Source organism: Quercus robur, chromosome 5 (assembly GCF_932294415.1).
Source record: "Quercus robur chromosome 5, dhQueRobu3.1, whole genome shotgun sequence".
NCBI classification, from domain to species: domain Eukaryota; kingdom Viridiplantae; phylum Streptophyta; class Magnoliopsida; order Fagales; family Fagaceae; genus Quercus; species Quercus robur.
Window position 1 is genome coordinate 32,865,468 of NC_065538.1, and position 22,393 is coordinate 32,887,860.

Genomic DNA, 22,393 nt, shown 5'->3' on the forward strand with positions numbered 1-22,393 from the left:
CAGCCCGAGGGCATTTCCAGATCGCCGCCACCAAATCAGCACCCAAAACGAGATCAGCGGCTCGTATTTTTGGCCTGGGGCAGACTAAGCCTACGAAGCGAGCGTGCTGGACCGCCGTAAACGGTAAGCCCGGCGACAAAAAAAAAAAATCCGAAGAAAAAGAGAGGGGTGCAACACGAGGACTTCCCCGGAGGTCACCCATCCTAGTACTACTCTCGCCCCAAACACGCTTAACTGCGGAGTTCTGATGGGATCCGGTGCATTAGTGTTGGTATGATCGCACCCATCAGCATAAGCGCGTTAAATCCTTATAAAGGATCCGAATGCAGCGATGCACTCTAACACCAGGGAGCTGCAGCCCGAGGGCATTTCCAGATCGCCGCCACCAAATCAGCACCCAAAACGAGATCAGCGGCTCGTATTTTTGGCCTGGGGCAGACTAAGCCTACGAAGCGAGCGTGCTGGACCGCCGTAAACGGTAAGCCCGGCGACAAAAAAAAAAAATCCGAAGAAAAAGAGAGGGGTGCAACACGAGGACTTCCCCGGAGGTCACCCATCCTAGTACTACTCTCGCCCAAACACGCTTAACTGCGGAGTTCTGATGGGATCCGGTGCATTAGTGTTGGTATGATCGCACCCATCAGCATAAGCGCGTTAAATCCTTATAAAGGATCCGAATGCAGCGATGGACTCTAACACCAGGGAGCTGCAGCCCGAGGGCATTTCCAGATCGCGCCACCAAATCAGCTCCCAAAACGAGATCAGCGGCTCGTATTTTTGGCCTGGGGCAGACTAAGCCTACGAAGCGAGCGTGCTGGACCGCCGTAAACGGTAAGCCCGGCGACAAAAAAAAAAAATCCGAAGAAAAAGAGAGGGGTGCAACACGAGGACTTCCCAGGAGGTCACCCATCCTAGTACTACTCTCGCCCAAACACGCTTAACTGCGGAGTTCTGATGGGATCCGGTGCATTAGTGTTGGTATGATCGCACCCATCAGCATAAGCGCGTTAAATCCTTATAAAGGATCCGAATGCAGCGATGCACTCTAACACCAGGGAGCTGCAGCCCGAGGGCATTTCCAGATCGCCGCCACCAAATCAGCACCCAAAACGAGATCAGCGGCTCGTATTTTTGGCCTGGGGCAGACTAAGCCTACGAAGCGAGCGTGCTGGACCGCCGTAAACGGTAAGCCCGGCGACAAAAAAAAAAAATCCGAAGAAAAAGAGAGGGGTGCAACACGAGGACTTCCCAGGAGGTCACCCATCCTAGTACTACTCTCGCCCAAACACGCTTAACTGCGGAGTTCTGATGGGATCCGGTGCATTAGTGTTGGTATGATCGCACCCATCAGCATAAGCGCGTTAAATCCTTATAAAGGATCCGAATGCAGCGATGCACTCTAACACCAGGGAGCTGCAGCCCGAGGGCATTTCCAGATCGCCGCCACCAAATCAGCACCCAAAACGAGATCAGCGGCTCGTATTTTTGGCCTGGGGCAGACTAAGCCTACGAAGCGAGCGTGCTGGACCGCCGTAAACGGTAAGCCCGGCGACAAAAAAAAAAAATCCGAAGAAAAAGAGAGGGGTGCAACACGAGGACTTCCCCGGAGGTCACCCATCCTAGTACTACTCTCGCCCAAACACGCTTAACTGCGGAGTTCTGATGGGATCCGGTGCATTAGTGTTGGTATGATCGCACCCATCAGCATAAGCGCGTTAAATCCTTATAAAGGATCCGAATGCAGCGATGGACTCTAACACCAGGGAGCTGCAGCCCGAGGGCATTTCCAGATCGCCGCCACCAAATCAGCACCCAAAACGAGATCAGCGGCTCGTATTTTTGGCCTGGGGCAGACTAAGCCTACGAAGCGAGCGTGCTGGACCGCCGTAAACGGTAAGCCCGGCGACAAAAAAAAAAAATCCGAAGAAAAAGAGAGGGGTGCAACACGAGGACTTCCCAGGAGGTCACCCATCCTAGTACTACTCTCGCCCAAACACGCTTAACTGCGGAGTTCTGATGGGATCCGGTGCATTAGTGTTGGTATGATCGCACCCATCAGCATAAGCGCGTTAAATCCTTATAAAGGATCCGAATGCAGCGATGCACTCTAACACCAGGGAGCTGCAGCCCGAGGGCATTTCCAGATCGCCGCCACCAAATCAGCACCCAAAACGAGATCAGCGGCTCGTATTTTTGGCCTGGGGCAGACTAAGCCTACGAAGCGAGCGTGCTGGACCGCCGTAAACGGTAAGCCCGGCGACAAAAAAAAAAAATCCGAAGAAAAAGAGAGGGGTGCAACACGAGGACTTCCCAGGAGGTCACCCATCCTAGTACTACTCTCGCCCAAACACGCTTAACTGCGGAGTTCTGATGGGATCCGGTGCATTAGTGTTGGTATGATCGCACCCATCAGCATAAGCGCGTTAAATCCTTATAAAGGATCCGAATGCAGCGATGCACTCTAACACCAGGGAGCTGCAGCCCGAGGGCATTTCCAGATCGCCGCCACCAAATCAGCACCCAAAACGAGATCAGCGGCTCGTATTTTTGGCCTGGGGCAGACTAAGCCTACGAAGCGAGCGTGCTGGACCGCCGTAAACGGTAAGCCCGGCGACAAAAAAAAAAAATCCGAAGAAAAAGAGAGGGGTGCAACACGAGGACTTCCCCGGAGGTCACCCATCCTAGTACTACTCTCGCCCAAACACGCTTAACTGCGGAGTTCTGATGGGATCCGGTGCATTAGTGTTGGTATGATCGCACCCATCAGCATAAGCGCGTTAAATCCTTATAAAGGATCCGAATGCAGCGATGCACTCTAACACCAGGGAGCTGCAGCCTGAGGGCATTTCCAGATCGCCGCCACCAAATCAGCACCCAAAACGAGATCAGCGGCTCGTATTTTTGGCCTGGGGCAGACTAAGCCTACGAAGCGAGCGTGCTGGACCGCCGTAAACGGTAAGCCCGGCGACAAAAAAAAAAAATCCGAAGAAAAAGAGAGGGGTGCAACACGAGGACTTCCCAGGAGGTCACCCATCCTAGTACTACTCTCGCCCAAACACGCTTAACTGCGGAGTTCTGATGGGATCCGGTGCATTAGTGTTGGTATGATCGCACCCATCAGCATAAGCGCGTTAAATCCTTATAAAGGATCCGAATGCAGCGATGCACTCTAACACCAGGGAGCTGCAGCCCGAGGGCATTTCCAGATCGCCGCCACCAAATCAGCACCCAAAACGAGATCAGCGGCTCGTATTTTTGGCCTGGGGCAGACTAAGCCTACGAAGCGAGCGTGCTGGACCGCCGTAAACGGTAAGCCCGGCGACAAAAAAAAAAAATCCGAAGAAAAAGAGAGGGGTGCAACACGAGGACTTCCCCGGAGGTCACCCATCCTAGTACTACTCTCGCCCAAACACGCTTAACTGCGGAGTTCTGATGGGATCCGGTGCATTAGTGTTGGTATGATCGCACCCATCAGCATAAGCGCGTTAAATCCTTATAAAGGATCCGAATGCAGCGATGCACTCTAACACCAGGGAGCTGCAGCCCGAGGGCATTTCCAGATCGCCGCCACCAAATCAGCACCCAAAACGAGATCAGCGGCTCGTATTTTTGGCCTGGGGCAGACTAAGCCTACGAAGCGAGCGTGCTGGACCGCCGTAAACGGTAAGCCCGGCGACAAAAAAAAAAAATCCGAAGAAAAAGAGAGGGGTGCAACACGAGGACTTCCCAGGAGGTCACCCATCCTAGTACTACTCTCGCCCAAACACGCTTAACTGCGGAGTTCTGATGGGATCCGGTGCATTAGTGTTGGTATGATCGCACCCATCAGCATAAGCGCGTTAAATCCTTATAAAGGATCCGAATGCAGCGATGCACTCTAACACCAGGGAGCTGCAGCCCGAGGGCATTTCCAGATCGCCGCCACCAAATCAGCACCCAAAACGAGATCAGCGGCTCGTATTTTTGGCCTGGGGCAGACTAAGCCTACGAAGCGAGCGTGCTGGACCGCCGTAAACGGTAAGCCCGGCGACAAAAAAAAAAAATCCGAAGAAAAAGAGAGGGGTGCAACACGAGGACTTCCCAGGAGGTCACCCATCCTAGTACTACTCTCGCCCAAACACGCTTAACTGCGGAGTTCTGATGGGATCCGGTGCATTAGTGTTGGTATGATCGCACCCATCAGCATAAGCGCGTTAAATCCTTATAAAGGATCCGAATGCAGCGATGCACTCTAACACCAGGGAGCTGCAGCCCGAGGGCATTTCCAGATCGCCGCCACCAAATCAGCACCCAAAACGAGATCAGCGGCTCGTATTTTTGGCCTGGGGCAGACTAAGCCTACGAAGCGAGCGTGCTGGACCGCCGTAAACGGTAAGCCCGGCGACAAAAAAAAAAAATCCGAAGAAAAAGAGAGGGGTGCAACACGAGGACTTCCCAGGAGGTCACCCATCCTAGTACTACTCTCGCCCAAACACGCTTAACTGCGGAGTTCTGATGGGATCCGGTGCATTAGTGTTGGTATGATCGCACCCATCAGCATAAGCGCGTTAAATCCTTATAAAGGATCCGAATGCAGCGATGCACTCTAACACCAGGGAGCTGCAGCCCGAGGGCATTTCCAGATCGCCGCCACCAAATCAGCACCCAAAACGAGATCAGCGGCTCGTATTTTTGGCCTGGGGCAGACTAAGCCTACGAAGCGAGCGTGCTGGACCGCCGTAAACGGTAAGCCCGGCGACAAAAAAAAAAAATCCGAAGAAAAAGAGAGGGGTGCAACACGAGGACTTCCCCGGAGGTCACCCATCCTAGTACTACTCTCGCCCAAACACGCTTAACTGCGGAGTTCTGATGGGATCCGGTGCATTAGTGTTGGTATGATCGCACCCATCAGCATAAGCGCGTTAAATCCTTATAAAGGATCCGAATGCAGCGATGGACTCTAACACCAGGGAGCTGCAGCCCGAGGGCATTTCCAGATCGCCGCCGCCAAATCAGCACCCAAAACGAGATCAGCGGCTCGTATTTTTGGCCTGGGGCAGACTAAGCCTACGAAGCGAGCGTGCTGGACCGCCGTAAACGGTAAGCCCGGCGACAAAAAAAAAAAATCCGAAGAAAAAGAGAGGGGTGCAACACGAGGACTTCCCAGGAGGTCACCCATCCTAGTACTACTCTCGCCCAAACACGCTTAACTGCGGAGTTCTGATGGGATCCGGTGCATTAGTGTTGGTATGATCGCACCCATCAGCATAAGCGCGTTAAATCCTTATAAAGGATCCGAATGCAGCGATGCACTCTAACACCAGGGAGCTGCAGCCCGAGGGCATTTCCAGATCGCCGCCACCAAATCAGCACCCAAAACGAGATCAGCGGCTCGTATTTTTGGCCTGGGGCAGACTAAGCCTACGAAGCGAGCGTGCTGGACCGCCGTAAACGGTAAGCCCGGCGACAAAAAAAAAAAATCCGAAGAAAAAGAGAGGGGTGCAACACGAGGACTTCCCAGGAGGTCACCCATCCTAGTACTACTCTCGCCCAAACACGCTTAACTGCGGAGTTCTGATGGGATCCGGTGCATTAGTGTTGGTATGATCGCACCCATCAGCATAAGCGCGTTAAATCCTTATAAAGGATCCGAATGCAGCGATGCACTCTAACACCAGGGAGCTGCAGCCCGAGGGCATTTCCAGATCGCCGCCACCAAATCAGCACCCAAAACGAGATCAGCGGCTCGTATTTTTGGCCTGGGGCAGACTAAGCCTACGAAGCGAGCGTGCTGGACCGCCGTAAACGGTAAGCCCGGCGACAAAAAAAAAAAATCCGAAGAAAAAGAGAGGGGTGCAACACGAGGACTTCCCCGGAGGTCACCCATCCTAGTACTACTCTCGCCCAAACACGCTTAACTGCGGAGTTCTGATGGGATCCGGTGCATTAGTGTTGGTATGATCGCACCCATCAGCATAAGCGCGTTAAATCCTTATAAAGGATCCGAATGCAGCGATGGACTCTAACACCAGGGAGCTGCAGCCCGAGGGCATTTCCAGATCGCCGCCACCAAATCAGCACCCAAAACGAGATCAGCGGCTCGTATTTTTGGCCTGGGGCAGACTAAGCCTACGAAGCGAGCGTGCTGGACCGCCGTAAACGGTAAGCCCGGCGACAAAAAAAAAAAATCCGAAGAAAAAGAGAGGGGTGCAACACGAGGACTTCCCAGGAGGTCACCCATCCTAGTACTACTCTCGCCCAAACACGCTTAACTGCGGAGTTCTGATGGGATCCGGTGCATTAGTGTTGGTATGATCGCACCCATCAGCATAAGCGCGTTAAATCCTTATAAAGGATCCGAATGCAGCGATGCACTCTAACACCAGGGAGCTGCAGCCCGAGGGCATTTCCAGATCGCCGCCACCAAATCAGCACCCAAAACGAGATCAGCGGCTCGTATTTTTGGCCTGGGGCAGACTAAGCCTACGAAGCGAGCGTGCTGGACCGCCGTAAACGGTAAGCCCGGCGACAAAAAAAAAAAATCCGAAGAAAAAGAGAGGGGTGCAACACGAGGACTTCCCAGGAGGTCACCCATCCTAGTACTACTCTCGCCCAAACACGCTTAACTGCGGAGTTCTGATGGGATCCGGTGCATTAGTGTTGGTATGATCGCACCCATCAGCATAAGCGCGTTAAATCCTTATAAAGGATCCGAATGCAGCGATGCACTCTAACACCAGGGAGCTGCAGCCCGAGGGCATTTCCAGATCGCCGCCACCAAATCAGCACCCAAAACGAGATCAGCGGCTCGTATTTTTGGCCTGGGGCAGACTAAGCCTACGAAGCGAGCGTGCTGGACCGCCGTAAACGGTAAGCCCGGCGACAAAAAAAAAAAATCCGAAGAAAAAGAGAGGGGTGCAACACGAGGACTTCCCAGGAGGTCACCCATCCTAGTACTACTCTCGCCCAAACACGCTTAACTGCGGAGTTCTGATGGGATCCGGTGCATTAGTGTTGGTATGATCGCACCCATCAGCATAAGCGCGTTAAATCCTTATAAAGGATCCGAATGCAGCGATGCACTCTAACACCAGGGAGCTGCAGCCCGAGGGCATTTCCAGATCGCCGCCACCAAATCAGCACCCAAAACGAGATCAGCGGCTCGTATTTTTGGCCTGGGGCAGACTAAGCCTACGAAGCGAGCGTGCTGGACCGCCGTAAACGGTAAGCCCGGCGACAAAAAAAAAAAATCCGAAGAAAAAGAGAGGGGTGCAACACGAGGACTTCCCAGGAGGTCACCCATCCTAGTACTACTCTCGCCCAAACACGCTTAACTGCGGAGTTCTGATGGGATCCGGTGCATTAGTGTTGGTATGATCGCACCCATCAGCATAAGCGCGTTAAATCCTTATAAAGGATCCGAATGCAGCGATGCACTCTAACACCAGGGAGCTGCAGCCCGAGGGCATTTCCAGATCGCCGCCACCAAATCAGCACCCAAAACGAGATCAGCGGCTCGTATTTTTGGCCTGGGGCAGACTAAGCCTACGAAGCGAGCGTGCTGGACCGCCGTAAACGGTAAGCCCGGCGACAAAAAAAAAAAATCCGAAGAAAAAGAGAGGGGTGCAACACGAGGACTTCCCCGGAGGTCACCCATCCTAGTACTACTCTCGCCCAAACACGCTTAACTGCGGAGTTCTGATGGGATCCGGTGCATTAGTGTTGGTATGATCGCACCCATCAGCATAAGCGCGTTAAATCCTTATAAAGGATCCGAATGCAGCGATGGACTCTAACACCAGGGAGCTGCAGCCCGAGGGCATTTCCAGATCGCCGCCACCAAATCAGCACCCAAAACGAGATCAGCGGCTCGTATTTTTGGCCTGGGGCAGACTAAGCCTACGAAGCGAGCGTGCTGGACCGCCGTAAACGGTAAGCCCGGCGACAAAAAAAAAAAATCCGAAGAAAAAGAGAGGGGTGCAACACGAGGACTTCCCAGGAGGTCACCCATCCTAGTACTACTCTCGCCCAAACACGCTTAACTGCGGAGTTCTGATGGGATCCGGTGCATTAGTGTTGGTATGATCGCACCCATCAGCATAAGCGCGTTAAATCCTTATAAAGGATCCGAATGCAGCGATGCACTCTAACACCAGGGAGCTGCAGCCCGAGGGCATTTCCAGATCGCCGCCACCAAATCAGCACCCAAAACGAGATCAGCGGCTCGTATTTTTGGCCTGGGGCAGACTAAGCCTACGAAGCGAGCGTGCTGGACCGCCGTAAACGGTAAGCCCGGCGACAAAAAAAAAAAATCCGAAGAAAAAGAGAGGGGTGCAACACGAGGACTTCCCAGGAGGTCACCCATCCTAGTACTACTCTCGCCCAAACACGCTTAACTGCGGAGTTCTGATGGGATCCGGTGCATTAGTGTTGGTATGATCGCACCCATCAGCATAAGCGCGTTAAATCCTTATAAAGGATCCGAATGCAGCGATGCACTCTAACACCAGGGAGCTGCAGCCCGAGGGCATTTCCAGATCGCCGCCACCAAATCAGCACCCAAAACGAGATCAGCGGCTCGTATTTTTGGCCTGGGGCAGACTAAGCCTACGAAGCGAGCGTGCTGGACCGCCGTAAACGGTAAGCCCGGCGACAAAAAAAAAAAATCCGAAGAAAAAGAGAGGGGTGCAACACGAGGACTTCCCAGGAGGTCACCCATCCTAGTACTACTCTCGCCCAAACACGCTTAACTGCGGAGTTCTGATGGGATCCGGTGCATTAGTGTTGGTATGATCGCACCCATCAGCATAAGCGCGTTAAATCCTTATAAAGGATCCGAATGCAGCGATGCACTCTAACACCAGGGAGCTGCAGCCCGAGGGCATTTCCAGATCGCCGCCACCAAATCAGCACCCAAAACGAGATCAGCGGCTCGTATTTTTGGCCTGGGGCAGACTAAGCCTACGAAGCGAGCGTGCTGGACCGCCGTAAACGGTAAGCCCGGCGACAAAAAAAAAAAATCCGAAGAAAAAGAGAGGGGTGCAACACGAGGACTTCCCAGGAGGTCACCCATCCTAGTACTACTCTCGCCCAAACACGCTTAACTGCGGAGTTCTGATGGGATCCGGTGCATTAGTGTTGGTATGATCGCACCCATCAGCATAAGCGCGTTAAATCCTTATAAAGGATCCGAATGCAGCGATGCACTCTAACACCAGGGAGCTGCAGCCCGAGGGCATTTCCAGATCGCCGCCACCAAATCAGCACCCAAAACGAGATCAGCGGCTCGTATTTTTGGCCTGGGGCAGACTAAGCCTACGAAGCGAGCGTGCTGGACCGCCGTAAACGGTAAGCCCGGCGACAAAAAAAAAAAATCCGAAGAAAAAGAGAGGGGTGCAACACGAGGACTTCCACGGAGGTCACCCATCCTAGTACTACTCTCGCCCAAACACGCTTAACTGCGGAGTTCTGATGGGATCCGGTGCATTAGTGTTGGTATGATCGCACCCATCAGCATAAGCGCGTTAAATCCTTATAAAGGATCCGAATGCAGCGATGGACTCTAACACCAGGGAGCTGCAGCCCGAGGGCATTTCCAGATCGCCGCCACCAAATCAGCACCCAAAACGAGATCAGCGGCTCGTATTTTTGGCCTGGGGCAGACTAAGCCTACGAAGCGAGCGTGCTGGACCGCCGTAAACGGTAAGCCCGGCGACAAAAAAAAAAAATCCGAAGAAAAAGAGAGGGGTGCAACACGAGGACTTCCCAGGAGGTCACCCATCCTAGTACTACTCTCGCCCAAACACGCTTAACTGCGGAGTTCTGATGGGATCCGGTGCATTAGTGTTGGTATGATCGCACCCATCAGCATAAGCGCGTTAAATCCTTATAAAGGATCCGAATGCAGCGATGCACTCTAACACCAGGGAGCTGCAGCCCGAGGGCATTTCCAGATCGCCGCCACCAAATCAGCACCCAAAACGAGATCAGCGGCTCGTATTTTTGGCCTGGGGCAGACTAAGCCTACGAAGCGAGCGTGCTGGACCGCCGTAAACGGTAAGCCCGGCGACAAAAAAAAAAAATCCGAAGAAAAAGAGAGGGGTGCAACACGAGGACTTCCCAGGAGGTCACCCATCCTAGTACTACTCTCGCCCAAACACGCTTAACTGCGGAGTTCTGATGGGATCCGGTGCATTAGTGTTGGTATGATCGCACCCATCAGCATAAGCGCGTTAAATCCTTATAAAGGATCCGAATGCAGCGATGCACTCTAACACCAGGGAGCTGCAGCCCGAGGGCATTTCCAGATCGCCGCCACCAAATCAGCACCCAAAACGAGATCAGCGGCTCGTATTTTTGGCCTGGGGCAGACTAAGCCTACGAAGCGAGCGTGCTGGACCGCCGTAAACGGTAAGCCCGGCGACAAAAAAAAAAAATCCGAAGAAAAAGAGAGGGGTGCAACACGAGGACTTCCCAGGAGGTCACCCATCCTAGTACTACTCTCGCCCAAACACGCTTAACTGCGGAGTTCTGATGGGATCCGGTGCATTAGTGTTGGTATGATCGCACCCATCAGCATAAGCGCGTTAAATCCTTATAAAGGATCCGAATGCAGCGATGCACTCTAACACCAGGGAGCTGCAGCCCGAGGGCATTTCCAGATCGCCGCCACCAAATCAGCACCCAAAACGAGATCAGCGGCTCGTATTTTTGGCCTGGGGCAGACTAAGCCTACGAAGCGAGCGTGCTGGACCGCCGTAAACGGTAAGCCCGGCGACAAAAAAAAAAAATCCGAAGAAAAAGAGAGGGGTGCAACACGAGGACTTCCCAGGAGGTCACCCATCCTAGTACTACTCTCGCCCAAACACGCTTAACTGCGGAGTTCTGATGGGATCCGGTGCATTAGTGTTGGTATGATCGCACCCATCAGCATAAGCGCGTTAAATCCTTATAAAGGATCCGAATGCAGCGATGCACTCTAACACCAGGGAGCTGCAGCCCGAGGGCATTTCCAGATCGCCGCCACCAAATCAGCACCCAAAACGAGATCAGCGGCTCGTATTTTTGGCCTGGGGCAGACTAAGCCTACGAAGCGAGCGTGCTGGACCGCCGTAAACGGTAAGCCCGGCGACAAAAAAAAAAAATCCGAAGAAAAAGAGAGGGGTGCAACACGAGGACTTCCCAGGAGGTCACCCATCCTAGTACTACTCTCGCCCAAACACGCTTAACTGCGGAGTTCTGATGGGATCCGGTGCATTAGTGTTGGTATGATCGCACCCATCAGCATAAGCGCGTTAAATCCTTATAAAGGATCCGAATGCAGCGATGCACTCTAACACCAGGGAGCTGCAGCCCGAGGGCATTTCCAGATCGCCGCCACCAAATCAGCACCCAAAACGAGATCAGCGGCTCGTATTTTTGGCCTGGGGCAGACTAAGCCTACGAAGCGAGCGTGCTGGACCGCCGTAAACGGTAAGCCCGGCGACAAAAAAAAAAAATCCGAAGAAAAAGAGAGGGGTGCAACACGAGGACTTCCCCGGAGGTCACCCATCCTAGTACTACTCTCGCCCAAACACGCTTAACTGCGGAGTTCTGATGGGATCCGGTGCATTAGTGTTGGTATGATCGCACCCATCAGCATAAGCGCGTTAAATCCTTATAAAGGATCCGAATGCAGCGATGGACTCTAACACCAGGGAGCTGCAGCCCGAGGGCATTTCCAGATCGCCGCCACCAAATCAGCACCCAAAACGAGATCAGCGGCTCGTATTTTTGGCCTGGGGCAGACTAAGCCTACGAAGCGAGCGTGCTGGACCGCCGTAAACGGTAAGCCCGGCGACAAAAAAAAAAAATCCGAAGAAAAAGAGAGGGGTGCAACACGAGGACTTCCCAGGAGGTCACCCATCCTAGTACTACTCTCGCCCAAACACGCTTAACTGCGGAGTTCTGATGGGATCCGGTGCATTAGTGTTGGTATGATCGCACCCATCAGCATAAGCGCGTTAAATCCTTATAAAGGATCCGAATGCAGCGATGCACTCTAACACCAGGGAGCTGCAGCCCGAGGGCATTTCCAGATCGCCGCCACCAAATCAGCACCCAAAACGAGATCAGCGGCTCGTATTTTTGGCCTGGGGCAGACTAAGCCTACGAAGCGAGCGTGCTGGACCGCCGTAAACGGTAAGCCCGGCGACAAAAAAAAAAAATCCGAAGAAAAAGAGAGGGGTGCAACACGAGGACTTCCCAGGAGGTCACCCATCCTAGTACTACTCTCGCCCAAACACGCTTAACTGCGGAGTTCTGATGGGATCCGGTGCATTAGTGTTGGTATGATCGCACCCATCAGCATAAGCGCGTTAAATCCTTATAAAGGATCCGAATGCAGCGATGCACTCTAACACCAGGGAGCTGCAGCCCGAGGGCATTTCCAGATCGCCGCCACCAAATCAGCACCCAAAACGAGATCAGCGGCTCGTATTTTTGGCCTGGGGCAGACTAAGCCTACGAAGCGAGCGTGCTGGACCGCCGTAAACGGTAAGCCCGGCGACAAAAAAAAAAAATCCGAAGAAAAAGAGAGGGGTGCAACACGAGGACTTCCCAGGAGGTCACCCATCCTAGTACTACTCTCGCCCAAACACGCTTAACTGCGGAGTTCTGATGGGATCCGGTGCATTAGTGTTGGTATGATCGCACCCATCAGCATAAGCGCGTTAAATCCTTATAAAGGATCCGAATGCAGCGATGCACTCTAACACCAGGGAGCTGCAGCCCGAGGGCATTTCCAGATCGCCGCCACCAAATCAGCACCCAAAACGAGATCAGCGGCTCGTATTTTTGGCCTGGGGCAGACTAAGCCTACGAAGCGAGCGTGCTGGACCGCCGTAAACGGTAAGCCCGGCGACAAAAAAAAAAAATCCGAAGAAAAAGAGAGGGGTGCAACACGAGGACTTCCCAGGAGGTCACCCATCCTAGTACTACTCTCGCCCAAACACGCTTAACTGCGGAGTTCTGATGGGATCCGGTGCATTAGTGTTGGTATGATCGCACCCATCAGCATAAGCGCGTTAAATCCTTATAAAGGATCCGAATGCAGCGATGCACTCTAACACCAGGGAGCTGCAGCCCGAGGGCATTTCCAGATCGCCGCCACCAAATCAGCACCCAAAACGAGATCAGCGGCTCGTATTTTTGGCCTGGGGCAGACTAAGCCTACGAAGCGAGCGTGCTGGACCGCCGTAAACGGTAAGCCCGGCGACAAAAAAAAAAAATCCGAAGAAAAAGAGAGGGGTGCAACACGAGGACTTCCACGGAGGTCACCCATCCTAGTACTACTCTCGCCCAAACACGCTTAACTGCGGAGTTCTGATGGGATCCGGTGCATTAGTGTTGGTATGATCGCACCCATCAGCATAAGCGCGTTAAATCCTTATAAAGGATCCGAATGCAGCGATGGACTCTAACACCAGGGAGCTGCAGCCCGAGGGCATTTCCAGATCGCCGCCACCAAATCAGCACCCAAAACGAGATCAGCGGCTCGTATTTTTGGCCTGGGGCAGACTAAGCCTACGAAGCGAGCGTGCTGGACCGCCGTAAACGGTAAGCCCGGCGACAAAAAAAAAAAATCCGAAGAAAAAGAGAGGGGTGCAACACGAGGACTTCCCAGGAGGTCACCCATCCTAGTACTACTCTCGCCCAAACACGCTTAACTGCGGAGTTCTGATGGGATCCGGTGCATTAGTGTTGGTATGATCGCACCCATCAGCATAAGCGCGTTAAATCCTTATAAAGGATCCGAATGCAGCGATGCACTCTAACACCAGGGAGCTGCAGCCCGAGGGCATTTCCAGATCGCCACCACCAAATCAGCACCCAAAACGAGATCAGCGGCTCGTATTTTTGGCCTGGGGCAGACTAAGCCTACGAAGCGAGCGTGCTGGACCGCCGTAAACGGTAAGCCCGGCGACAAAAAAAAAAAATCCGAAGAAAAAGAGAGGGGTGCAACACGAGGACTTCCCAGGAGGTCACCCATCCTAGTACTACTCTCGCCCAAACACGCTTAACTGCGGAGTTCTGATGGGATCCGGTGCATTAGTGTTGGTATGATCGCACCCATCAGCATAAGCGCGTTAAATCCTTATAAAGGATCCGAATGCAGCGATGCACTCTAACACCAGGGAGCTGCAGCCCGAGGGCATTTCCAGATCGCCGCCACCAAATCAGCACCCAAAACGAGATCAGCGGCTCGTATTTTTGGCCTGGGGCAGACTAAGCCTACGAAGCGAGCGTGCTGGACCGCCGTAAACGGTAAGCCCGGCGACAAAAAAAAAAAATCCGAAGAAAAAGAGAGGGGTGCAACACGAGGACTTCCCCGGAGGTCACCCATCCTAGTACTACTCTCGCCCAAACACGCTTAACTGCGGAGTTCTGATGGGATCCGGTGCATTAGTGTTGGTATGATCGCACCCATCAGCATAAGCGCGTTAAATCCTTATAAAGGATCCGAATGCAGCGATGGACTCTAACACCAGGGAGCTGCAGCCCGAGGGCATTTCCAGATCGCCGCCACCAAATCAGCACCCAAAACGAGATCAGCGGCTCGTATTTTTGGCCTGGGGCAGACTAAGCCTACGAAGCGAGCGTGCTGGACCGCCGTAAACGGTAAGCCCGGCGACAAAAAAAAAAAATCCGAAGAAAAAGAGAGGGGTGCAACACGAGGACTTCCCAGGAGGTCACCCATCCTAGTACTACTCTCGCCCAAACACGCTTAACTGCGGAGTTCTGATGGGATCCGGTGCATTAGTGTTGGTATGATCGCACCCATCAGCATAAGCGCGTTAAATCCTTATAAAGGATCCGAATGCAGCGATGCACTCTAACACCAGGGAGCTGCAGCCCGAGGGCATTTCCAGATCGCCGCCACCAAATCAGCACCCAAAACGAGATCAGCGGCTCGTATTTTTGGCCTGGGGCAGACTAAGCCTACGAAGCGAGCGTGCTGGACCGCCGTAAACGGTAAGCCCGGCGACAAAAAAAAAAAATCCGAAGAAAAAGAGAGGGGTGCAACACGAGGACTTCCCAGGAGGTCACCCATCCTAGTACTACTCTCGCCCAAACACGCTTAACTGCGGAGTTCTGATGGGATCCGGTGCATTAGTGTTGGTATGATCGCACCCATCAGCATAAGCGCGTTAAATCCTTATAAAGGATCCGAATGCAGCGATGCACTCTAACACCAGGGAGCTGCAGCCCGAGGGCATTTCCAGATCGCCGCCACCAAATCAGCACCCAAAACGAGATCAGGGGCTCGTATTTTTGGCCTGGGGCAGACTAAGCCTACGAAGCGAGCGTGCTGGACCGCCGTAAACGGTAAGCCCGGCGACAAAAAAAAAAAATCCGAAGAAAAAGAGAGGGGTGCAACACGAGGACTTCCCCGGAGGTCACCCATCCTAGTACTACTCTCGCCCAAACACGCTTAACTGCGGAGTTCTGATGGGATCCGGTGCATTAGTGTTGGTATGATCGCACCCATCAGCATAAGCGCGTTAAATCCTTATAAAGGATCCGAATGCAGCGATGGACTCTAACACCAGGGAGCTGCAGCCCGAGGGCATTTCCAGATCGCCGCCACCAAATCAGCACCCAAAACGAGATCAGCGGCTCGTATTTTTGGCCTGGGGCAGACTAAGCCTACGAAGCGAGCGTGCTGGACCGCCGTAAACGGTAAGCCCGGCGACAAAAAAAAAAAATCCGAAGAAAAAGAGAGGGGTGCAACACGAGGACTTCCCAGGAGGTCACCCATCCTAGTACTACTCTCGCCCAAACACGCTTAACTGCGGAGTTCTGATGGGATCCGGTGCATTAGTGTTGGTATGATCGCACCCATCAGCATAAGCGCGTTAAATCCTTATAAAGGATCCGAATGCAGCGATGCACTCTAACACCAGGGAGCTGCAGCCCGAGGGCATTTCCAGATCGCCGCCACCAAATCAGCACCCAAAACGAGATCAGCGGCTCGTATTTTTGGCCTGGGGCAGACTAAGCCTACGAAGCGAGCGTGCTGGACCGCCGTAAACGGTAAGCCCGGCGACAAAAAAAAAAAATCCGAAGAAAAAGAGAGGGGTGCAACACGAGGACTTCCCAGGAGGTCACCCATCCTAGTACTACTCTCGCCCAAACACGCTTAACTGCGGAGTTCTGATGGGATCCGGTGCATTAGTGTTGGTATGATCGCACCCATCAGCATAAGCGCGTTAAATCCTTATAAAGGATCCGAATGCAGCGATGCACTCTAACACCAGGGAGCTGCAGCCCGAGGGCATTTCCAGATCGCCGCCACCAAATCAGCACCCAAAACGAGATCAGCGGCTCGTATTTTTGGCCTGGGGCAGACTAAGCCTACGAAGCGAGCGTGCTGGACCGCCGTAAACGGTAAGCCCGGCGACAAAAAAAAAAAATCCGAAGAAAAAGAGGGGGGTGCAACACGAGGACTTCCCCGGAGGTCACCCATCCTAGTACTACTCTCGCCCAAACACGCTTAACTGCGGAGTTCTGATGGGATCCGGTGCATTAGTGTTGGTATGATCGCACCCATCAGCATAAGCGCGTTAAATCCTTATAAAGGATCCGAATGCAGCGATGCACTCTAACACCAGGGAGCTGCAGCCCGAGGGCATTTCCAGATCGCCGCCACCAAATCAGCACCCAAAACGAGATCAGCGGCTCGTATTTTTGGCCTGGGGCAGACTAAGCCTACGAAGCGAGCGTGCTGGACCGCCGTAAACGGTAAGCCCGGCGACAAAAAAAAAAAATCCGAAGAAAAAGAGAGGGGTGCAACACGAGGACTTCCCAGGAGGTCACCCATCCTAGTACTACTCTCGCCCAAACACGCTTAACTGCGGAGTTCTGATGGGATCCGGTGCATTAGTGTTGGTATGATCGCACCCATCAGCATAAGCGCGTTAAATCCTTATAAAGGATCCGAATGCAGCGATGCACTCTAACACCAGGGAGCTGCAGCCCGAGGGCATTTCCAGATCGCCGCCACCAAATCAGCACCCAAAACGAGATCAGCGGCTCGTATTTTTGGCCTGGGGCAGACTAAGCCTACGAAGCGAGCGTGCTGGACCGCCGTAAACGGTAAGCCCGGAGACAAAAAAAAAAAATCCGAAGAAAAAGAGAGGGGTGCAACACGAGGACTTCCCCGGAGGTCACCCATCCTAGTACTACTCTCGCCCAAACACGCTTAACTGCGGAGTTCTGATGGGATCCGGTGCATTAGTGTTGGTATGATCGCACCCATCAGCATAAGCGCGTTAAATCCTTATAAAGGATCCGAATGCAGCGATGGACTCTAACACCAGGGAGCTGCAGCCCGAGGGCATTTCCAGATCGCCGCCACCAAATCAGCACCCAAAACGAGATCAGCGGCTCGTATTTTTGGCCTGGGGCAGACTAAGCCTACGAAGCGAGCGTGCTGGACCGCCGTAAACGGTAAGCCCGGCGACAAAAAAAAAAAATCCGAAGAAAAAGAGAGGGGTGCAACACGAGGACTTCCCAGGAGGTCACCCATCCTAGTACTACTCTCGCCCAAACACGCTTAACTGCGGAGTTCTGATGGGATCCGGTGCATTAGTGTTGGTATGATCGCACCCATCAGCATAAGCGCGTTAAATCCTTATAAAGGATCCGAATGCAGCGATGCACTCTAACACCAGGGAGCTGCAGCCCGAGGGCATTTCCAGATCGCCGCCACCAAATCAGCACCCAAAACGAGATCAGCGGCTCGTATTTTTGGCCTGGGGCAGACTAAGCCTACGAAGCGAGCGTGCTGGACCGCCGTAAACGGTAAGCCCGGCGACAAAAAAAAAAAATCCGAAGAAAAAGAGAGGGGTGCAACACGAGGACTTTCCAGGAGGTCACCCATCCTAGTACTACTCTCGCCCAAACACGCTTAACTGCGGAGTTCTGATGGGATCCGGTGCATTAGTGTTGGTATGATCGCACCCATCAGCATAAGCGCGTTAAATCCTTATAAAGGATCCGAATGCGGCGATGCACTCTAACACCAGGGAGCTGCAGCCCGAGGGCATTTCCAGATCGCCGCCACCAAATCAGCACCCAAAACGAGATCAGCGGCTCGTATTTTTGGCCTGGGGCAGACTAAGCCTACGAAGCGAGCGTGCTGGACCGCCGTAAACGGTAAGCCCGGCGACAAAAAAAAAAAATCCGAAGAAAAAGAGAGGGGTGCAACACGAGGACTTCCCCGGAGGTCACCCATCCTAGTACTACTCTCGCCCAAACACGCTTAACTGCGGAGTTCTGATGGGATCCGGTGCATTAGTGTTGGTATGATCGCACCCATCAGCATAAGCGCGTTAAATCCTTATAAAGGATCCGAATGCAGCGATGCACTCTAACACCAGGGAGCTGCAGCCCGAGGGCATTTCCAGATCGCCGCCACCAAATCAGCACCCAAAACGAGATCAGCGGCTCGTATTTTTGGCCTGGGGCAGACTAAGCCTACGAAGCGAGCGTGCTGGACCGCCGTAAACGGTAAGCCCGGCGACAAAAAAAAAAAATCCGAAGAAGAAGAGAGGGGTGCAACACGAGGACTTCCCAGGAGGTCACCCATCCTAGTACTACTCTCGCCCAAACACGCTTAACTGCGGAGTTCTGATGGGATCCGGTGCATTAGTGTTGGTATGATCGCACCCATCAGCATAAGCGCGTTAAATCCTTATAAAGGATCCGAATGCAGCGATGCACTCTAACACCAGGGAGCTGCAGCCCGAGGGCATTTCCAGATCGCCGCCACCAAATCAGCACCCAAAACGAGATCAGCGGCTCGTATTTTTGGCCTGGGGCAGACTAAGCCTACGAAGCGAGCGTGCTGGACCGCCGTAAACGGTAAGCCCGGCGACAAAAAAAAAAAATCCGAAGAAAAAGAGAGGGGTGCAACACGAGGACTTCCCCGGAGGTCACCCATCCTAGTACTACTCTCGCCCAAACACGCTTAACTGCGGAGTTCTGATGGGATCCGGTGCATTAGTGTTGGTATGATCGCACCCATCAGCATAAGCGCGTTAAATCCTTATAAAGGATCCGAATGCAGCGATGGACTCTAACACCAGGGAGCTGCAGCCCGAGGGCATTTCCAGATCGCCGCCACCAAATCAGCACCCAAAACGAGATCAGCGGCTCGTATTTTTGGCCTGGGGCAGACTAAGCCTACGAAGCGAGCGTGCTGGACCGCCGTAAACGGTAAGCCCGGCGACAAAAAAAAAAAATCCGAAGAAAAAGAGAGGGGTGCAACACGAGGACTTCCCAGGAGGTCACCCATCCTAGTACTACTCTCGCCCAAACACGCTTAACTGCGGAGTTCTGATGGGATCCGGTGCATTAGTGTTGGTATGATCGCACCCATCAGCATAAGCGCGTTAAATCCTTATAAAGGATCCGAATGCAGCGATGCACTCTAACACCAGGGAGCTGCAGCCCGAGGGCATTTCCAGATCGCCGCCACCAAATCAGCACCCAAAACGAGATCAGCGGCTCGTATTTTTGGCCTGGGGCAGACTAAGCCTACGAAGCGAGCGTGCTGGACCGCCGTAAACGGTAAGCCCGGCGACAAAAAAAAAAAATCCGAAGAAAAAGAGAGGGGTGCAACACGAGGACTTCCCAGGAGGTCACCCATCCTAGTACTACTCTCGCCCAAACACGCTTAACTGCGGAGTTCTGATGGGATCCGGTGCATTAGTGTTGGTATGATCGCACCCATCAGCATAAGCGCGTTAAATCCTTATAAAGGATCCGAATGCAGCGATGCACTCTAACACCACGGAGCTGCAGCCCGAGGGCATTTCCAGATCGCCGCCACCAAATCAGCACCCAAAACGAGATCAGCGGCTCGTATTTTTGGCCTGGGGCAGACTAAGCCTACGAAGCGAGCGTGCTGGACCGCCGTAAACGGTAAGCCCGGCGACAAAAAAAAAAAATCCGAAGAAAAAGAGAGGGGTGCAACACGAGGACTTCCCCGGAGGTCACCCATCCTAGTACTACTCTCGCCCAAACACGCTTAACTGCGGAGTTCTGATGGGATCCGGTGCATTAGTGTTGGTATGATCGCACCCATCAGCATAAGCGCGTTAAATCCTTATAAAGGATCCGAATGCAGCGATGGACTCTAACACCAGGGAGCTGCAGCCCGAGGGCATTTCCAGATCGCCGCCACCAAATCAGCACCCAAAACGAGATCAGCGGCTCGTATTTTTGGCCTGGGGCAGACTAAGCCTACGAAGCGAGCGTGCTGGACCGCCGTAAACGGTAAGCCCGGCGACAAAAAAAAAAAATCCGAAGAAAAAGAGAGGGGTGCAACACGAGGACTTCCCAGGAGGTCACCCATCCTAGTACTACTCTCGCCCATACACGCTTAACTGCGGAGTTCTGATGGGATCCGGTGCATTAGTGTTGGTATGATCGCACCCATCAGCATAAGCGCGTTAAATCCTTATAAAGGATCCGAATGCAGCGATGCACTCTAACACCAGGGAGCTGCAGCCCGAGGGCATTTCCAGATCGCCGCCACCAAATCAGCACCCAAAACGAGATCAGCGGCTCGTATTTTTGGCCTGGGGCAGACTAAGCCTACGAAGCGAGCGTGCTGGACCGCCGTAAACGGTAAGCCCGGCGACAAAAAAAAAAAATCCGAAGAAAAAGAGAGGGGTGCAACACGAGGACTTCCCAGGAGGTCACCCATCCTAGTACTACTCTCGCCCAAACACGCTTAACTGCGGAGTTCTGATGGGATCCGGTGCATTAGTGTTGGTATGATCGCACCCATCAGCATAAGCGCGTTAAATCCTTATAAAGGATCCGAATGCAGCGATGCACTCTAACACCAGGGAGCTGCAGCCCGAGGGCATTTCCAGATCGCCGCCACCAAATCAGCACCCAAAACGAGATCAGCGGCTCGTATTTTTGGCCTGGGGCAGACTAAGCCTACGAAGCGAGCGTGCTGGACCGCCGTAAACGGTAAGCCCGGCGACAAAAAAAAAAAATCCGAAGAAAAAGAGAGGGGTGCAACACGAGGACTTCCCCGGAGGTCACCCATCCTAGTACTACTCTCGCCCAAACACGCTTAACTGCGGAGTTCTGATGGGATCCGGTGCATTAGTGTTGGTATGATCGCACCCATCAGCATAAGCGCGTTAAATCCTTATAAAGGATCCGAATGCAGCGATGCACTCTAACACCAGGGAGCTGCAGCCCGAGGGCATTTCCAGATCGCCGCCACCAAATCAGCACCCAAAACGAGATCAGCGGCTCGTATTTTTGGCCTGGGGCAGACTAAGCCTACGAAGCGAGCGTGCTGGACCGCCGTAAACGGTAAGCCCGGCGACAAAAAAAAAAAATCCGAAGAAAAAGAGAGGGGTGCAACACGAGGACTTCCCAGGAGGTCACCCATCCTAGTACTACTCTCGCCCAAACACGCTTAACTGCGGAGTTCTGATGGGATCCGGTGCATTAGTGTTGGTATGATCGCACCCATCAGCATAAGCGCGTTAAATCCTTATAAAGGATCCGAATGCAGCGATGCACTCTAACACCAGGGAGCTGCAGCCCGAGGGCATTTCCAGATCGCCGCCACCAAATCAGCACCCAAAACGAGATCAGCGGCTCGTATTTTTGGCCTGGGGCAGACTAAGCCTACGAAGCGAGCGTGCTGGACCGCCGTAAACGGTAAGCCCGGCGACAAAAAAAAAAAATCCGAAGAAAAAGAGAGGGGTGCAACACGAGGACTTCCCCGGAGGTCACCCATCCTAGTACTACTCTCGCCCAAACACGCTTAACTGCGGAGTTCTGATGGGATCCGGTGCATTAGTGTTGGTATGATCGCACCCATCAGCATAAGCGCGTTAAATCCTTATAAAGGATCCGAATGCAGCGATGGACTCTAACACCAGGGAGCTGCAGCCCGAGGGCATTTCCAGATCGCCGCCACCAAATCAGCACCCAAAACGAGATCAGCGGCTCGTATTTTTGGCCTGGGGCAGACTAAGCCTACGAAGCGAGCGTGCTGGACCGCCGTAAACGGTAAGCCCGGCGACAAAAAAAAAAAATCCGAAGAAAAAGAGAGGGGTGCAACACGAGGACTTCCCAGGAGGTCACCCATCCTAGTACTACTCTCGCCCAAACACGCTTAACTGCGGAGTTCTGATGGGATCCGGTGCATTAGTGTTGGTATGATCGCACCCATCAGCATAAGCGCGTTAAATCCTTATAAAGGATCCGAATGCAGCGATGCACTCTAACACCAGGGAGCTGCAGCCCGAGGGCATTTCCAGATCGCCGCCACCAAATCAGCACCCAAAACGAGATCAGCGGCTCGTATTTTTGGCCTGGGGCAGACTAAGCC

At 53.2% G+C, this 22,393-nt stretch overlaps 63 non-coding genes across 63 annotated transcripts; all 63 read right to left on the reverse strand.

Moving 5' to 3' along the window:
• Window positions 1-165: 165 nt before the first annotated feature.
• Window positions 166-285, reverse strand: LOC126731701 (5S ribosomal RNA). The gene has a single exon (XR_007658943.1). It is a non-coding gene; the product is annotated as a 5S ribosomal RNA (ribosomal RNA).
• A 235-nt stretch (window positions 286-520) lies between these two features.
• Window positions 521-639, reverse strand: LOC126730898 (5S ribosomal RNA). Its single transcript, XR_007658164.1, has one exon. It is a non-coding gene; the product is annotated as a 5S ribosomal RNA (ribosomal RNA).
• Window positions 640-873: 234 nt separating this feature from the next.
• LOC126729311 (5S ribosomal RNA) lies at window positions 874-992 on the reverse strand. Its single transcript, XR_007656638.1, has one exon. It is a non-coding gene; the product is annotated as a 5S ribosomal RNA (ribosomal RNA).
• Window positions 993-1,227: 235 nt separating this feature from the next.
• On the reverse strand, window positions 1,228-1,346 carry LOC126729312 (5S ribosomal RNA). The gene has a single exon (XR_007656639.1). It is a non-coding gene; the product is annotated as a 5S ribosomal RNA (ribosomal RNA).
• Window positions 1,347-1,581: 235 nt separating this feature from the next.
• LOC126730900 (5S ribosomal RNA) lies at window positions 1,582-1,700 on the reverse strand. Its single transcript, XR_007658165.1, has one exon. It is a non-coding gene; the product is annotated as a 5S ribosomal RNA (ribosomal RNA).
• A 235-nt stretch (window positions 1,701-1,935) lies between these two features.
• On the reverse strand, window positions 1,936-2,054 carry LOC126729313 (5S ribosomal RNA). The gene has a single exon (XR_007656640.1). It is a non-coding gene; the product is annotated as a 5S ribosomal RNA (ribosomal RNA).
• Window positions 2,055-2,289: 235 nt separating this feature from the next.
• LOC126729314 (5S ribosomal RNA) lies at window positions 2,290-2,408 on the reverse strand. Its single transcript, XR_007656641.1, has one exon. It is a non-coding gene; the product is annotated as a 5S ribosomal RNA (ribosomal RNA).
• A 235-nt stretch (window positions 2,409-2,643) lies between these two features.
• On the reverse strand, window positions 2,644-2,762 carry LOC126730901 (5S ribosomal RNA). The gene has a single exon (XR_007658166.1). It is a non-coding gene; the product is annotated as a 5S ribosomal RNA (ribosomal RNA).
• Window positions 2,763-2,997: 235 nt separating this feature from the next.
• On the reverse strand, window positions 2,998-3,116 carry LOC126729315 (5S ribosomal RNA). Its single transcript, XR_007656642.1, has one exon. It is a non-coding gene; the product is annotated as a 5S ribosomal RNA (ribosomal RNA).
• A 235-nt stretch (window positions 3,117-3,351) lies between these two features.
• LOC126730903 (5S ribosomal RNA) lies at window positions 3,352-3,470 on the reverse strand. The gene has a single exon (XR_007658168.1). It is a non-coding gene; the product is annotated as a 5S ribosomal RNA (ribosomal RNA).
• A 235-nt stretch (window positions 3,471-3,705) lies between these two features.
• On the reverse strand, window positions 3,706-3,824 carry LOC126729316 (5S ribosomal RNA). The gene has a single exon (XR_007656643.1). It is a non-coding gene; the product is annotated as a 5S ribosomal RNA (ribosomal RNA).
• A 235-nt stretch (window positions 3,825-4,059) lies between these two features.
• On the reverse strand, window positions 4,060-4,178 carry LOC126729317 (5S ribosomal RNA). Its single transcript, XR_007656644.1, has one exon. It is a non-coding gene; the product is annotated as a 5S ribosomal RNA (ribosomal RNA).
• A 235-nt stretch (window positions 4,179-4,413) lies between these two features.
• LOC126729318 (5S ribosomal RNA) lies at window positions 4,414-4,532 on the reverse strand. The gene has a single exon (XR_007656645.1). It is a non-coding gene; the product is annotated as a 5S ribosomal RNA (ribosomal RNA).
• Window positions 4,533-4,767: 235 nt separating this feature from the next.
• Window positions 4,768-4,886, reverse strand: LOC126730904 (5S ribosomal RNA). The gene has a single exon (XR_007658169.1). It is a non-coding gene; the product is annotated as a 5S ribosomal RNA (ribosomal RNA).
• A 235-nt stretch (window positions 4,887-5,121) lies between these two features.
• LOC126729319 (5S ribosomal RNA) lies at window positions 5,122-5,240 on the reverse strand. Its single transcript, XR_007656646.1, has one exon. It is a non-coding gene; the product is annotated as a 5S ribosomal RNA (ribosomal RNA).
• Window positions 5,241-5,475: 235 nt separating this feature from the next.
• On the reverse strand, window positions 5,476-5,594 carry LOC126729320 (5S ribosomal RNA). The gene has a single exon (XR_007656647.1). It is a non-coding gene; the product is annotated as a 5S ribosomal RNA (ribosomal RNA).
• Window positions 5,595-5,829: 235 nt separating this feature from the next.
• Window positions 5,830-5,948, reverse strand: LOC126730905 (5S ribosomal RNA). The gene has a single exon (XR_007658170.1). It is a non-coding gene; the product is annotated as a 5S ribosomal RNA (ribosomal RNA).
• Window positions 5,949-6,183: 235 nt separating this feature from the next.
• Window positions 6,184-6,302, reverse strand: LOC126729322 (5S ribosomal RNA). Its single transcript, XR_007656649.1, has one exon. It is a non-coding gene; the product is annotated as a 5S ribosomal RNA (ribosomal RNA).
• A 235-nt stretch (window positions 6,303-6,537) lies between these two features.
• LOC126729323 (5S ribosomal RNA) lies at window positions 6,538-6,656 on the reverse strand. The gene has a single exon (XR_007656650.1). It is a non-coding gene; the product is annotated as a 5S ribosomal RNA (ribosomal RNA).
• Window positions 6,657-6,891: 235 nt separating this feature from the next.
• LOC126729324 (5S ribosomal RNA) lies at window positions 6,892-7,010 on the reverse strand. Its single transcript, XR_007656651.1, has one exon. It is a non-coding gene; the product is annotated as a 5S ribosomal RNA (ribosomal RNA).
• Window positions 7,011-7,245: 235 nt separating this feature from the next.
• LOC126729325 (5S ribosomal RNA) lies at window positions 7,246-7,364 on the reverse strand. Its single transcript, XR_007656652.1, has one exon. It is a non-coding gene; the product is annotated as a 5S ribosomal RNA (ribosomal RNA).
• A 235-nt stretch (window positions 7,365-7,599) lies between these two features.
• LOC126730906 (5S ribosomal RNA) lies at window positions 7,600-7,718 on the reverse strand. The gene has a single exon (XR_007658171.1). It is a non-coding gene; the product is annotated as a 5S ribosomal RNA (ribosomal RNA).
• A 235-nt stretch (window positions 7,719-7,953) lies between these two features.
• On the reverse strand, window positions 7,954-8,072 carry LOC126729326 (5S ribosomal RNA). Its single transcript, XR_007656653.1, has one exon. It is a non-coding gene; the product is annotated as a 5S ribosomal RNA (ribosomal RNA).
• Window positions 8,073-8,307: 235 nt separating this feature from the next.
• LOC126729327 (5S ribosomal RNA) lies at window positions 8,308-8,426 on the reverse strand. Its single transcript, XR_007656654.1, has one exon. It is a non-coding gene; the product is annotated as a 5S ribosomal RNA (ribosomal RNA).
• Window positions 8,427-8,661: 235 nt separating this feature from the next.
• On the reverse strand, window positions 8,662-8,780 carry LOC126729328 (5S ribosomal RNA). Its single transcript, XR_007656655.1, has one exon. It is a non-coding gene; the product is annotated as a 5S ribosomal RNA (ribosomal RNA).
• Window positions 8,781-9,015: 235 nt separating this feature from the next.
• Window positions 9,016-9,134, reverse strand: LOC126729330 (5S ribosomal RNA). The gene has a single exon (XR_007656656.1). It is a non-coding gene; the product is annotated as a 5S ribosomal RNA (ribosomal RNA).
• Window positions 9,135-9,369: 235 nt separating this feature from the next.
• On the reverse strand, window positions 9,370-9,488 carry LOC126731569 (5S ribosomal RNA). Its single transcript, XR_007658814.1, has one exon. It is a non-coding gene; the product is annotated as a 5S ribosomal RNA (ribosomal RNA).
• A 235-nt stretch (window positions 9,489-9,723) lies between these two features.
• LOC126729331 (5S ribosomal RNA) lies at window positions 9,724-9,842 on the reverse strand. The gene has a single exon (XR_007656657.1). It is a non-coding gene; the product is annotated as a 5S ribosomal RNA (ribosomal RNA).
• Window positions 9,843-10,077: 235 nt separating this feature from the next.
• LOC126729332 (5S ribosomal RNA) lies at window positions 10,078-10,196 on the reverse strand. The gene has a single exon (XR_007656658.1). It is a non-coding gene; the product is annotated as a 5S ribosomal RNA (ribosomal RNA).
• Window positions 10,197-10,431: 235 nt separating this feature from the next.
• Window positions 10,432-10,550, reverse strand: LOC126729334 (5S ribosomal RNA). The gene has a single exon (XR_007656660.1). It is a non-coding gene; the product is annotated as a 5S ribosomal RNA (ribosomal RNA).
• Window positions 10,551-10,785: 235 nt separating this feature from the next.
• LOC126729335 (5S ribosomal RNA) lies at window positions 10,786-10,904 on the reverse strand. The gene has a single exon (XR_007656661.1). It is a non-coding gene; the product is annotated as a 5S ribosomal RNA (ribosomal RNA).
• A 235-nt stretch (window positions 10,905-11,139) lies between these two features.
• LOC126729336 (5S ribosomal RNA) lies at window positions 11,140-11,258 on the reverse strand. The gene has a single exon (XR_007656662.1). It is a non-coding gene; the product is annotated as a 5S ribosomal RNA (ribosomal RNA).
• Window positions 11,259-11,493: 235 nt separating this feature from the next.
• LOC126730907 (5S ribosomal RNA) lies at window positions 11,494-11,612 on the reverse strand. The gene has a single exon (XR_007658172.1). It is a non-coding gene; the product is annotated as a 5S ribosomal RNA (ribosomal RNA).
• A 235-nt stretch (window positions 11,613-11,847) lies between these two features.
• LOC126729337 (5S ribosomal RNA) lies at window positions 11,848-11,966 on the reverse strand. The gene has a single exon (XR_007656663.1). It is a non-coding gene; the product is annotated as a 5S ribosomal RNA (ribosomal RNA).
• A 235-nt stretch (window positions 11,967-12,201) lies between these two features.
• LOC126729338 (5S ribosomal RNA) lies at window positions 12,202-12,320 on the reverse strand. Its single transcript, XR_007656664.1, has one exon. It is a non-coding gene; the product is annotated as a 5S ribosomal RNA (ribosomal RNA).
• A 235-nt stretch (window positions 12,321-12,555) lies between these two features.
• On the reverse strand, window positions 12,556-12,674 carry LOC126729339 (5S ribosomal RNA). Its single transcript, XR_007656665.1, has one exon. It is a non-coding gene; the product is annotated as a 5S ribosomal RNA (ribosomal RNA).
• Window positions 12,675-12,909: 235 nt separating this feature from the next.
• On the reverse strand, window positions 12,910-13,028 carry LOC126729340 (5S ribosomal RNA). Its single transcript, XR_007656666.1, has one exon. It is a non-coding gene; the product is annotated as a 5S ribosomal RNA (ribosomal RNA).
• A 235-nt stretch (window positions 13,029-13,263) lies between these two features.
• LOC126731570 (5S ribosomal RNA) lies at window positions 13,264-13,382 on the reverse strand. Its single transcript, XR_007658815.1, has one exon. It is a non-coding gene; the product is annotated as a 5S ribosomal RNA (ribosomal RNA).
• Window positions 13,383-13,617: 235 nt separating this feature from the next.
• Window positions 13,618-13,736, reverse strand: LOC126729341 (5S ribosomal RNA). Its single transcript, XR_007656667.1, has one exon. It is a non-coding gene; the product is annotated as a 5S ribosomal RNA (ribosomal RNA).
• A 235-nt stretch (window positions 13,737-13,971) lies between these two features.
• Window positions 13,972-14,090, reverse strand: LOC126729342 (5S ribosomal RNA). The gene has a single exon (XR_007656668.1). It is a non-coding gene; the product is annotated as a 5S ribosomal RNA (ribosomal RNA).
• Window positions 14,091-14,325: 235 nt separating this feature from the next.
• Window positions 14,326-14,444, reverse strand: LOC126730909 (5S ribosomal RNA). Its single transcript, XR_007658174.1, has one exon. It is a non-coding gene; the product is annotated as a 5S ribosomal RNA (ribosomal RNA).
• Window positions 14,445-14,679: 235 nt separating this feature from the next.
• On the reverse strand, window positions 14,680-14,798 carry LOC126729343 (5S ribosomal RNA). The gene has a single exon (XR_007656669.1). It is a non-coding gene; the product is annotated as a 5S ribosomal RNA (ribosomal RNA).
• Window positions 14,799-15,033: 235 nt separating this feature from the next.
• LOC126729346 (5S ribosomal RNA) lies at window positions 15,034-15,152 on the reverse strand. The gene has a single exon (XR_007656671.1). It is a non-coding gene; the product is annotated as a 5S ribosomal RNA (ribosomal RNA).
• Window positions 15,153-15,387: 235 nt separating this feature from the next.
• Window positions 15,388-15,506, reverse strand: LOC126730910 (5S ribosomal RNA). Its single transcript, XR_007658175.1, has one exon. It is a non-coding gene; the product is annotated as a 5S ribosomal RNA (ribosomal RNA).
• Window positions 15,507-15,741: 235 nt separating this feature from the next.
• On the reverse strand, window positions 15,742-15,860 carry LOC126729347 (5S ribosomal RNA). Its single transcript, XR_007656672.1, has one exon. It is a non-coding gene; the product is annotated as a 5S ribosomal RNA (ribosomal RNA).
• A 235-nt stretch (window positions 15,861-16,095) lies between these two features.
• On the reverse strand, window positions 16,096-16,214 carry LOC126729348 (5S ribosomal RNA). Its single transcript, XR_007656673.1, has one exon. It is a non-coding gene; the product is annotated as a 5S ribosomal RNA (ribosomal RNA).
• Window positions 16,215-16,449: 235 nt separating this feature from the next.
• On the reverse strand, window positions 16,450-16,568 carry LOC126730911 (5S ribosomal RNA). The gene has a single exon (XR_007658176.1). It is a non-coding gene; the product is annotated as a 5S ribosomal RNA (ribosomal RNA).
• A 235-nt stretch (window positions 16,569-16,803) lies between these two features.
• On the reverse strand, window positions 16,804-16,922 carry LOC126729349 (5S ribosomal RNA). The gene has a single exon (XR_007656674.1). It is a non-coding gene; the product is annotated as a 5S ribosomal RNA (ribosomal RNA).
• A 235-nt stretch (window positions 16,923-17,157) lies between these two features.
• Window positions 17,158-17,276, reverse strand: LOC126730912 (5S ribosomal RNA). The gene has a single exon (XR_007658177.1). It is a non-coding gene; the product is annotated as a 5S ribosomal RNA (ribosomal RNA).
• Window positions 17,277-17,511: 235 nt separating this feature from the next.
• LOC126729350 (5S ribosomal RNA) lies at window positions 17,512-17,630 on the reverse strand. Its single transcript, XR_007656675.1, has one exon. It is a non-coding gene; the product is annotated as a 5S ribosomal RNA (ribosomal RNA).
• A 235-nt stretch (window positions 17,631-17,865) lies between these two features.
• LOC126731387 (5S ribosomal RNA) lies at window positions 17,866-17,984 on the reverse strand. Its single transcript, XR_007658634.1, has one exon. It is a non-coding gene; the product is annotated as a 5S ribosomal RNA (ribosomal RNA).
• Window positions 17,985-18,219: 235 nt separating this feature from the next.
• On the reverse strand, window positions 18,220-18,338 carry LOC126730913 (5S ribosomal RNA). The gene has a single exon (XR_007658178.1). It is a non-coding gene; the product is annotated as a 5S ribosomal RNA (ribosomal RNA).
• Window positions 18,339-18,573: 235 nt separating this feature from the next.
• On the reverse strand, window positions 18,574-18,692 carry LOC126729351 (5S ribosomal RNA). The gene has a single exon (XR_007656676.1). It is a non-coding gene; the product is annotated as a 5S ribosomal RNA (ribosomal RNA).
• A 235-nt stretch (window positions 18,693-18,927) lies between these two features.
• On the reverse strand, window positions 18,928-19,046 carry LOC126730914 (5S ribosomal RNA). Its single transcript, XR_007658179.1, has one exon. It is a non-coding gene; the product is annotated as a 5S ribosomal RNA (ribosomal RNA).
• A 235-nt stretch (window positions 19,047-19,281) lies between these two features.
• Window positions 19,282-19,400, reverse strand: LOC126729352 (5S ribosomal RNA). The gene has a single exon (XR_007656677.1). It is a non-coding gene; the product is annotated as a 5S ribosomal RNA (ribosomal RNA).
• A 235-nt stretch (window positions 19,401-19,635) lies between these two features.
• On the reverse strand, window positions 19,636-19,754 carry LOC126729353 (5S ribosomal RNA). The gene has a single exon (XR_007656678.1). It is a non-coding gene; the product is annotated as a 5S ribosomal RNA (ribosomal RNA).
• A 235-nt stretch (window positions 19,755-19,989) lies between these two features.
• Window positions 19,990-20,108, reverse strand: LOC126730916 (5S ribosomal RNA). The gene has a single exon (XR_007658180.1). It is a non-coding gene; the product is annotated as a 5S ribosomal RNA (ribosomal RNA).
• A 235-nt stretch (window positions 20,109-20,343) lies between these two features.
• Window positions 20,344-20,462, reverse strand: LOC126730691 (5S ribosomal RNA). The gene has a single exon (XR_007657954.1). It is a non-coding gene; the product is annotated as a 5S ribosomal RNA (ribosomal RNA).
• Window positions 20,463-20,697: 235 nt separating this feature from the next.
• On the reverse strand, window positions 20,698-20,816 carry LOC126729354 (5S ribosomal RNA). The gene has a single exon (XR_007656679.1). It is a non-coding gene; the product is annotated as a 5S ribosomal RNA (ribosomal RNA).
• A 235-nt stretch (window positions 20,817-21,051) lies between these two features.
• LOC126730917 (5S ribosomal RNA) lies at window positions 21,052-21,170 on the reverse strand. The gene has a single exon (XR_007658181.1). It is a non-coding gene; the product is annotated as a 5S ribosomal RNA (ribosomal RNA).
• Window positions 21,171-21,405: 235 nt separating this feature from the next.
• Window positions 21,406-21,524, reverse strand: LOC126729355 (5S ribosomal RNA). Its single transcript, XR_007656680.1, has one exon. It is a non-coding gene; the product is annotated as a 5S ribosomal RNA (ribosomal RNA).
• Window positions 21,525-21,759: 235 nt separating this feature from the next.
• Window positions 21,760-21,878, reverse strand: LOC126730918 (5S ribosomal RNA). Its single transcript, XR_007658182.1, has one exon. It is a non-coding gene; the product is annotated as a 5S ribosomal RNA (ribosomal RNA).
• A 235-nt stretch (window positions 21,879-22,113) lies between these two features.
• On the reverse strand, window positions 22,114-22,232 carry LOC126729357 (5S ribosomal RNA). Its single transcript, XR_007656682.1, has one exon. It is a non-coding gene; the product is annotated as a 5S ribosomal RNA (ribosomal RNA).
• Between the last annotated feature and the right edge of the window lie 161 nt (window positions 22,233-22,393).